This window comes from Eptatretus burgeri, chromosome 12 (assembly GCF_056783735.1).
Source record: "Eptatretus burgeri isolate ZD-2024b chromosome 12, Ebu_testis_v1, whole genome shotgun sequence".
NCBI lineage: Eukaryota > Metazoa > Chordata > Myxini > Myxiniformes > Myxinidae > Eptatretus > Eptatretus burgeri.
The window spans coordinates 80,595,163-80,605,162 of record NC_140972.1 but is presented as its reverse complement, the minus strand read 5'-3'; the positions used below and the strand labels follow the sequence as shown (position 1 = coordinate 80,605,162).

The window sequence follows — 10,000 nt, the reverse complement described above, 5'->3', positions numbered from 1 at the left end:
CCAACCTCAGAAGGATGACAGTTTGAGTCAACTCACCTGGTGTTATTTAAATGGGCCAAAAGGGGGGCGCAAATGCAGGACCCGAAGATCTTAAGCCAACACAAGGCTTGAAAAAGGGAAACGGTTACATTCCATAAGTTATGTTACACAAACGGTACTACAGCATTAGCAAACTTTTGTGAACCAGTATAACTACTATGACTTTGTTCCTATTTGTGGGATGTTAGAGTCTGTAAAGGTTAAGCAGTTTAAAAGAGGAGTTTTATATATCATGTGAGTAGAATGCTGAATATGCATACAACCTTTTTATTAATATGTTATTTTAAGGAAGGGTACCAGCCTGGTGTTGGTCTCGTGGTTAGGGTGGCTGATTTGGGATCTTGGGGTCCTGAGTTCGATCCCTGTTGTCCACTGAATTAATACCAGGTGGGTTTGCCTCAGCCTGTCATCCTTCTCAGGTTGGCAAAATGAGTACCAGTGTACTGGTGATAGGGACACTGCATTGGCAGCATCCCTAACCAGGGATGCAACCAGCAGCCATGAGGCTGCACTTAAAAGAAAGAAAGGAAGGATATGTTCTCCATTATCTCACCCAAAAGTGTTTTTTGCTTTTACAAATCAAACTTTTACAAACTCATTCCAAGCAAATCCATTTTATAACAGACATCAAGTTGCTTCCATGTGCCATCAGAACATGAAGCTGTTTTATATCAAGTTAATCAGTCCCGGACACACGTGTCTGCCGACCTGACACGACCGTGGCATACATTTTAAGATGTATCCTCCTAACCTTCAATGGAGGATTCGGTCATTGGTGATAACATCAGCACAGTCACCTTCAGAGCCTTTATTTAATTTATATGTCCAGGGTGAGTTGTAAGTCCCAGGACACTGTTTTAGATGCTTATACAAGATTTGTTTATACCATCTACCAGGGAGAGCCATAAGCCACAGGAGTAATAACATATTACAATAACAACAGTAATATATAATAACAGGAGTAATAATAAAATATTACAGTAATACAACAATTACAATACAGTACCTCCTTAGACATCTTTTGCATCAGTGTGGGATTTCATTGTCTTGTTTGTGTTTCTCCTCTTGTGGTACCACACTACTGCTGCCAGCCTCTCTTCCACTGCAAATGGACTGGTGTCTGCCATCTTGGTTTAATGCATTATTTATTTTATCTGCAAAACAAAAGATAGTAGTATAAATAGATGGTATAAACAAATCTTGCATAAGCATCTAAAACCATGTCCTGGGAGTTATGACTCATCCTGCATATAAGAACTCATGAATGTGTGAAAGTAACACTCAGAAAGTCATTCTGCAGATCTCCTCTAGGTTAGTTATCCAGTGGGATTTATGGTCCAAGGTATGTGGACTTTAAACCAGACTTTGATGAGTTATTCAGTTTTAAGGGATCACAAACCATCACCCTTCCATTACAGCATATTCTTGGTCATGATAGTATTGCCATCTAGTGGAATACCTTAGGACTCCATCATAACCAGATAATGTAAGCTGGATCAAAGCTTTGTTGGCTTCACCATCTATGATGGTCTTTCTTTTTCCCTTCTGTCGATCGAGGGCAATCAGGAACCTGTTTAATAATGTGTTGCATATGCAGTAACCCTCCGCTGTCAACTCCTATAGGAAAGTAACATACTACATATCAGCCATTTACCATCGCAGTGAACAAATCCTGACATGAGCATTCTCCAGATTTGTTTCCATTGGGACAGTCATTTCTATAATGATGACATTCTTTGCCTTTCTAGAGTAGATGATTACATCTAATCTCTTGGCAATTTCAATTATTTGCGGAGGGAACACTATATTGGTCTGTGTTTATCATCACTTTTGAAAATATCACCTTCCTTATTTTTAGAGTGTGGCTGTACTAAATACTACAAACAACCAGAGAGTTCATAGAACACCTTACCCTACACAGTCTTCAGAAAAAGGACATAGGAAGGATCTTTTAAACTCTTGCCTTGCATTTCTGAGGACAGTCTATATTTCCTATCAGCCGCAATTTTGTCTGAACCTCAATATTCCTCAATGCTGAGAACGTGAGTGGCAAATTTGATTGGTCGAGATGCTGTAATATTTTGTCCAAGTACTGATAAATGGAAGGTTTTTGAAAGTGCCAAGATGGCGATTTGTGTTCTACAGTGTTAAAGTATTTAATTAAAATTACATAAAATAAAGATATTAAAGGATGTAAAAAAAAAGAAATTCAGAAATTTACCACTGTTGATGCACCATCTTTTGCACCACTTTATTGAACACATTAAGCCTGGTGTTGGCTTTGCGGTTAGGGTGGTGGCTTGGGATCCTCATGTCCTGAGTTTGAGAGTGGTTAGGGTGGTGGCTTGGGATCCTCATGTCCAGAGTTTGAGAGCGGTTAGGGTGGTGGCTTGGGATCCTAGTGTCCTGAGTTTGTGAGCGGTTAGGGGAGTGGCTTGGGATCCTTGGGTCCTGAGTTTGAGCCCTGTTGGCTGCTGAATTAACACCAGGGTGTTGCCTCAGCCTGTCACCCTTCCGAGGTCAGCAAAATGAGCACCAGTGTACTGGTAATCGGGTCACTACATCAGCGGCATAGCTGCACCCCTAACCAATGATGCAACCAGCAGCCAAAAAGGCAGCACACAAAGGGATTTAACACATTAAATTAGTTATTTGTGCTTGTTGTTTTTGCCCTTTATAACATCCCATAAATCACAAAGTTTCCTGTTTGGAATGATTTTCAATTTTGTTTTACTGCCAGACAGGCAGACAGACTAAAATAATTACCTTACTCCTCTCTTCACATTCCTGATCGGGACAAGATTCCGTAGAATTTGCCAAATTCAGCCAAACTACGACTCAGCTGCAGGTTCCTGTTCCAATTTGTGTTCTCTCGTGTTCAAAATATAACATTCAATTGAAATTAAGTAGATCCACGATCATAGACTGACATCATTCTGTAGACAGACAGACAAAGTGAACCAATTGCTTAACCCCACTTTTTGCTTCGTGTGCACAGTATAAGAAGAACTTCTGCTCTTTTCTCTTTCACCTCCCCACTCTCCCCCACTCTTTCTCTCTCCTACTCCTACAACCTGTCTCTGTCTCTGTCTCTGTCTCTGTCTCTGTCTCTGTCTCTGTCTCTGTCTCTGTCTCTGTCTCTGTCTCTGTCTCTGTCTCTGTCTCTGTCTCTGTCTCTGTCTCTGTCTCTGTCTCTGTCTCTGTCTGTCTGTCTGTCTGTCTGTCTGTCTGTCTGTCTGTCTGTCTGTCTGTCTGTCTGTCTGTCTGTCTGTCTGTCTGTCTGTCTGTCTGTCTGTCTGTCTGTCTGTCTGTCTGTCTGTCTGTCTGTCTGTCTGTCTGTCTGTCTGTCTGTCTGTCTGTCTGTCTGTCTGTCTCTCTCTCTCTCTCTCTCTCTCTCTCTCTCTCTCTCTCTCTCTCTCTCTCTCCCCCCCCTTCCCCCCTCTTTTTCTCCCTCCCCTTTTGTTGGGGCGCGGTAATTTGGTCACGGTAAAACGGCAACAAGGTAATTTGGTCACAGTAATTCGGTCACAAGGTAATTTGGTCACGGTATTATTATTATTTATTATTATTCACTGCATTTAAGGCCAGTAAGGCCCAAGAGCAGAAATAAACATTTTCATTTCAAGGCCGGCGAATCTTGTTGGCATAATGACGTATTGACCAAGTTTACTGACTACTATAATGGAATCGATTCTGTCTCAACTTTAAAATTCCGATTCCATTATAGTAGTCAGTAAACTTGGTCAATACGTCATTATGCCAACAAGATTCACCGGCCATGAAATGAAAATGTTTATTACTGCTCTTGGGCCTTACTGGCTTTAAATGCAGTGAATAATAAATAATAATAATAATAATAATAATACCGTGACCCAATTACTGTGACCAAATTTCCTGTGACCAAATTACCTACATTCCTTTTGTTTTCCCATCAGCAAAGTGACAGGTGATATTTGCTAGTATATATATATATATATATATATATATATATATATATATATATATATATATATATATATATATATATATATATATATATATATATATATATATATTGTTACGGATTCGCGCCCGCCGGCGTGCTGACGGCCACGTAACTCGAATCGCGGCACGTCGCCCACCGGACGGACAATCCAGTCGTGACCCTCTCGGACTAACGCCGGGAACCAGTCACGGGTGGACCTTTCGGTCTCACCGCGATCGAGCCAATCGGCCCCCCGCGTGGGACAGGGTTGCTCGCCAAATTCGACCTACCTAAGTACCCACACGGAGGGTAGACCGGGCGATCGCACCTCGCCGCAGGTCGACTTCGGACACGGGCCACTTAAGCGACCCGTTCCGTACTATCGGGATAACCGAGCGGTGTTATCGTCGGCCTCGACGGTTCGATTAATTATCGGGCGTATTCATCCCACTACCAACCCTTTACGTGAAGCAAGATGAGGATTCAATGAAAGAAATGACGAAGCGAAGCGGGAAACAGTTCAACACAAAGCACATTTATTCGCGATGAACGGAAAGCACACATATACAATTCCACCAAAAGCACATAGAAGGAAAAGAAACACAATGCAATTTTCCACAAAAAGCAAATGTAAAAGCGAAGACACAATGCAGATCTAATACCGATTACGCGAGCACACGGCAACACTTATACAATTTTACTTCACAGACGGCGCCGACAACACATATCCAAAACCAAGAAAAAGAACACCCTCAAGGATGAGGCGGGCCTGAGGCCGAGACCGGGTCGGGCCTACCCGTCTGGTGATGAGACGCGGAGCGGCGATGGTGCCTCAACTCCGCGGGCCTCGTGGACAGTGTCTGGTAGGGGGTGGGAAAAGGGGCCCCCTTGGTCGCACTATCTCAGCGCGGGGGGGAAACAGGAGGGGGTTGCTGATGCTCGGGGTATAGAGGATTTTAACTCTGCCTCGAGTCCCGCGACGAGCGTCTCCACCTCGACCAGGTCGCGCCGTCGGCCTCCCTGGTGTGCAGCTCCCGGCACGACGCGAGCACCCCCTCGTCTGCCCTCGCCGCCTCTCCACAGCTCCGTCCTCTTCGCTCCGACTCCAACGCACACGACGCCGACGACGACCAACTCCTTCTTGCTTCTTCTTCCCAACTCCACCGACTGCGAAGTCTTAACTCAGCTCTACTGACGAACGCGGTCGCTTGTATAAGCCCCGTGGCTTCGCCTTTGACCCCCTGCCTTCGACCTTTCACCTCGCTCCCCATTGGCCCGAGAAAAAGTGGGCGTGAATGCATTTTGATCCATGAATTTGCATATAGCGACCGCCCTCCAACGCCCTGGAGGCGGGGCCAAATCGCCCCTCGCTCACCGATTGGACGTAACAAAAGTGGGCGTGTGTCGTTTTTGATCCGTTTTTGGCGCGGAAAATCCGTGGTTTTGTACACGCTGTTCGGCGCGCGCCCTGCACGAGTCCAACACCGGTACCCACAAGCGGCGCAATAACGGTGGCGATGCAACGGTTGCGAGGTGTGACGTGAAGCGGCGCCACGGTGGGTGGTTGATGTTGTGGTTGGTGGTGGTAACAATGGCGGTTGGTCCAAAATAAAGATAGTAAAAGAAAAACGGCTATCCTGAAGAGTCGCAGCACGCATAAATGACATGTATTCCCACTAGACAACGGGTTTGGGCCTAACTACACATATACTTACCGAGATACCTCACCTAAGGGACCTGAATGGTGGTTTGCGAATTTGGTAACCACAACACTACCCCCTCCCCTTTTTACAGACTCGTCCCGAGTCGTCAAATTTTCGTGTGCCATCATGTGTAGTTTTCCCCCAGTACATTTTACCTACGGATCCCTGAGTGCGACATTCATGGTATTCGTGTCCCCAAAATAAATAACCTGAGGGCTGCGTAGCTACCTAAACAAACTCACTCACACGGACGACTTACATAAAATTGCCGGCGCTAAGACAGACATGCCGGGGGGGCGCACTCATATTTACAGTACATCTTAACCTTAACTTACAAATTTTACACTAAACCATGGCCCAGGATCAATGAACTCTGCAAAAGAAAAGCAGTTAGCAGGGAGCCAGGCTGCTCGCATGCAGTCTCCGGCTCAAAACAATGCAGGTGACAGGGAACGTGGCTGGCTGCTCACACGCAGTCCAAGGCCTTCCCTTTTTAAACTGAACGCAGTAAACCACAACGGTGCATGGGCCGCACAAACGTAGTCTCCGTGCCAGCTCAAGTGGCACACGCAATGAACACAACGGATGGATGGATGGACACAAACACGGTGCACGGGCCGCCACTGCAGGCCCGTGTTGTAGCTGCCAACAGGGCAGTTCTCGCAGCTTGCAAACTGTTGCCTTGCGGATCCTGGCGCACATGGAAATGAACAGGGGGGGGCAAAGCAAAAATTGAACGGGGCTGGTGAACAGGGGCAGTGGGCATGGCATGGCAAAGGCAGCAGGCAAACACAGCCCGCAGAAGAAGGCCGCTGCAGGCAAACACAGCCGGCAGATGAACTGGCCGGCACAGGCCTTGAAGAAAAAATAGCCAGCCGGCAGATGAAGTTGGCCAGCCTTTGCCGTTCAGTGGAGGTTGGTGGAGGGAGTGCGGTGGTGCTGGCCACTTGGAAGGCGGGCTCGGACCTACCTACCTGTCTCCCTCCCACCTATCGCCTTTGCCTGTCACTGTACATACCCACTCCCTTAATTTGTCAAACCCCAATTTAGCCCCAACTTATTTTTTTTTATCTTTACTTTTTTTTTTACTTCCCCACTATAAATCGTCCCCTAACCCCCTTTATCGTCCTTGTTCGGCTAACCTATCCTGTCACCTAGCCTACTCCCAACCCCTACGTTCCCTTCCCGGAGGGGAACAAGGGAGAGCTAACGTCCTGTGTCGAGGCCCAACGAAGCCTCAGAATGGCCTCCCCAGAGTTCGGCGATCTATAACCAAAGTGGGTCCAGCGGCCCACAACGACAGCGAGGGGATGGATGGTGCGGAGGGGTACATCTCCTAATCTACCCTAACCATTTAACTGTTAAACTACCCCGGGGCTTTCAACAAGCGCCTCTCGCTTAAACTATTGGTTCTAACAACCCAGATTCCCGTCGCCTGTGTTGGTGTCCTCACAATTTCGGGCCTCGCCCCCCAATTTTCTCTCCGTGCCCTCACACGGTCTCATGGCTGGGACACGTGGCTCCCTTTGGCAGGCAAGACCCTCTGCCGATTCTCCTGCTATGGCACCCCCGGGCACTACACTGCCTCCGAGCCTACCAGCTCCCTAACACCGGGGAGTGCCCCCTCATGGCACCTCCCCTGAAACGCACACGTGGCAGGCTGGCTCCCCGGGCCCCTTTCCGAGGGTCACCCGTGCCCACAACACTGCCCACGCGGCTAACGGCGCCCCGGGCCCCCGCACCAAGCAGGCGCACCCGTGCCCACTACGCTATCCCGGCCCCCCATGGGCCCTTGGCCTACCACGGCCGACTAGCCTGGTGCCCGGGGTACCCACTCAGCGATACTCACCTTTCGCAGCCACGCTCCCAAGCCCGTCAACAGGGCTGCTGCACCCCTCCAAACGGGTTTCGAGCCTACATTCACACCAACAACAAAACAACCTCCATTTTTCAATTTGACGAACCCCCTAACTCACTTTATACTGACCCCGGGGTCCCTTGGGCGGGAGTCACTCCTCCCCCCAATCACTCATCGCACCATGCATTCCCCATTCACTCCACACACACAGACCCGCTGGCCTCACTCACTCACCAAGCACATGCCTCACAACTCACCAACTTTTCAACACACACTGCTGAACTCTGCCATCCTTCTAACGACCTCCCCTAACTAACTCGTGCTCCCACGTCATCCCTTAAACTACAGCACGTTCCTTTTAACACTACGTCGCTAAACTACATCCCCACTACACATCCACAAGTCTGTCACAGTCTCCAAATAATCCCATTAATTAATTTCCCAACCTAAATCTCGCTACAATCCCTCTAACTAATCCATTCCACGGGCCCCATGAGGACTTACCCCTGCCCCATGGAGCCGGTCTAGCTAAGCTAACCCTTCCCCCTAACTAGTTTCCATCCTGTGCCCAGGTTAAGGGGGTCTTCCACCCCTTGCCCAGGAATCCTGTGCACCCGAAAGTGAGGCTTACTGTTTTTTTTGTTTTTTTTCCATGCGCATTACCAGCGCGGCAACTCAGAGCTCGCGCACTTTGCACCTGCCCGTGACGTCATGCAGCTGCACGTGTTCCTCGTCCCTCCTTGGACGGTACCATCCGGCAGAGATACCCCTCCTGCCGGATTCCAACCCCACGTGCAGCCATGGCGTCACCGTGCGCATAAAAAAAACACAAGCCCCACGTCTCGAGGGGTTCCCCACGCGAACACATGTGCTTTGCCCGTTGGAGCTTAACACACACGATCGCGTGGAGAACCCGTCCGGTCCAAATCCATTATCCTGCCTAAACTTTGTCCGTCCGCGGGATCGGCAAATCCACCGCGTGCGTTTCCGGACCGGGACTTCACTCTCGCAAGCGAGTACGTGGCGGTCTCGTGCGTTGCACAGCACGGACCTCGTGCTCACTGCTGGGTGAACCCGGCACGGTCCCCGAAACAACTACAGCCGCTACTCGGCTTTCTTTCCTCTCATGTCGCCGTCGTCGTCGCCATTCCACCCACGCATACCTGCGTGTTACGACGCACACAGTCCACACCATCACATTCACACCGGGAGATGCGGCTGCGTGCTCCCGCATGCCAACCGACATCTCCCTCACATCCCGCTCTCTCACACACACGGTCTCCCTTACATTCGGCCGTTCACTCACGCGTGCCTCACTACTCACACAAACCATACTACTTACACACGCGGGGGCACTCACCCGCGGTGCCTCATCCACACTCCGTGCCTCACTCGCACACGCGGGGGCACTCACCCACGGTGCCTCACTCACACTGGCCGTTTCATCCACATACACGGCCTCACTCACACACGGTGCCTCACCCACACACGCGGGGGCACTCACCCGCGGTGCCCCATCCACACTGGCCGTTTCATCCACACACACGGCCTCACTCACACACGGTGCCTCACCCACACACGCGGGGGCACTCACCCGCGGTTCCTCACTCACACACCGTGCCTCATCCACACATGGCGTGCTGGGAAGCACGTACTCCGGCACCATCGCCACCACACCAATCACACACGGGGTCGCTTCCACACACGGGGACGCACTCACACCTTGCACCACACACACAGGGACAACCACACTGGGGATTCGTGTCCCCACAAGGGTCTCCGGGGCCTCTATACCCCCCAAGCTTTCCGTGCACCCGTCCACAGCACTCCTCCTCTCAACCTCGCAAAGCACGACCGAACTCACCTGGTCGTGACTCGCCTCAAGGGGGCATACTCCCTCCCCTCGTTCCTGGAGGAGGCCATCCAGGTGCTCGCACTGGGTCCCCACACGCTCCGCGAGCTCACCCCCATTATCCTCCACTACCTCCGTGTGTGTGTGTGCGTCACTTACCCCGTCTTCATCGTGCTGTCTTCCCTCTATTTTTTCTGTCTCCCGTGTCTCTGCCAACTCTTCACCCTTTACCTCCCTTGTCTCAACTATTATTTCCGTTGTCGTCACCTCCTGTCTCGTCTCACACGTTTTGGTCTCCCCATTTAATTTTTCCCTTTTGGTCACCGTCGATTCTTCTGTCACGACCCTCGCCCAATACGCCCCCCGAATTATTTTTTTACCCGCCTCCACCGCGGGCCTGTCAGCCGTTGCACCCCCTTCCAGCTCGTTTGCTCCCACACGTGGAGTCGCCATTCCCAGCTCCCTGGTCACGGCCTTCATGCCCGCCTGCAGGCATCGGCCCATGTTCTGCGTCTCACCCCGCAGCTTTTTCGTTTCTTCCTTCATTTGCTTGCTCATGCTTTTTATTTCGTTTATAAATTCAT

The 10,000-nt window shown here is 49.8% G+C and overlaps 1 protein-coding gene and 1 long non-coding RNA gene across 4 annotated transcripts in view; one reads left to right on the top strand and one right to left on the bottom strand.

Annotated features, from left to right (window-relative positions):
• The window catches only part of LOC147015980 (atrial natriuretic peptide receptor 1-like), a 206,338-nt gene that overhangs the window by 29,738 nt on the left and 166,600 nt on the right, over nucleotides 1-10,000 (top strand). The gene's annotated exons all lie outside the window — the stretch shown is intronic.
• LOC147015981 (uncharacterized) overlaps nucleotides 1-10,000 on the bottom strand; it is a 45,283-nt gene that overhangs the window by 8,343 nt on the left and 26,940 nt on the right. Inside the window, exon 2 of the long non-coding RNA XR_015049960.1 lies at nucleotides 1,046-1,193. This is a non-coding gene — a long non-coding RNA (uncharacterized LOC147015981). The remainder of the gene's footprint in view (nucleotides 1-1,045; nucleotides 1,194-10,000) is intronic.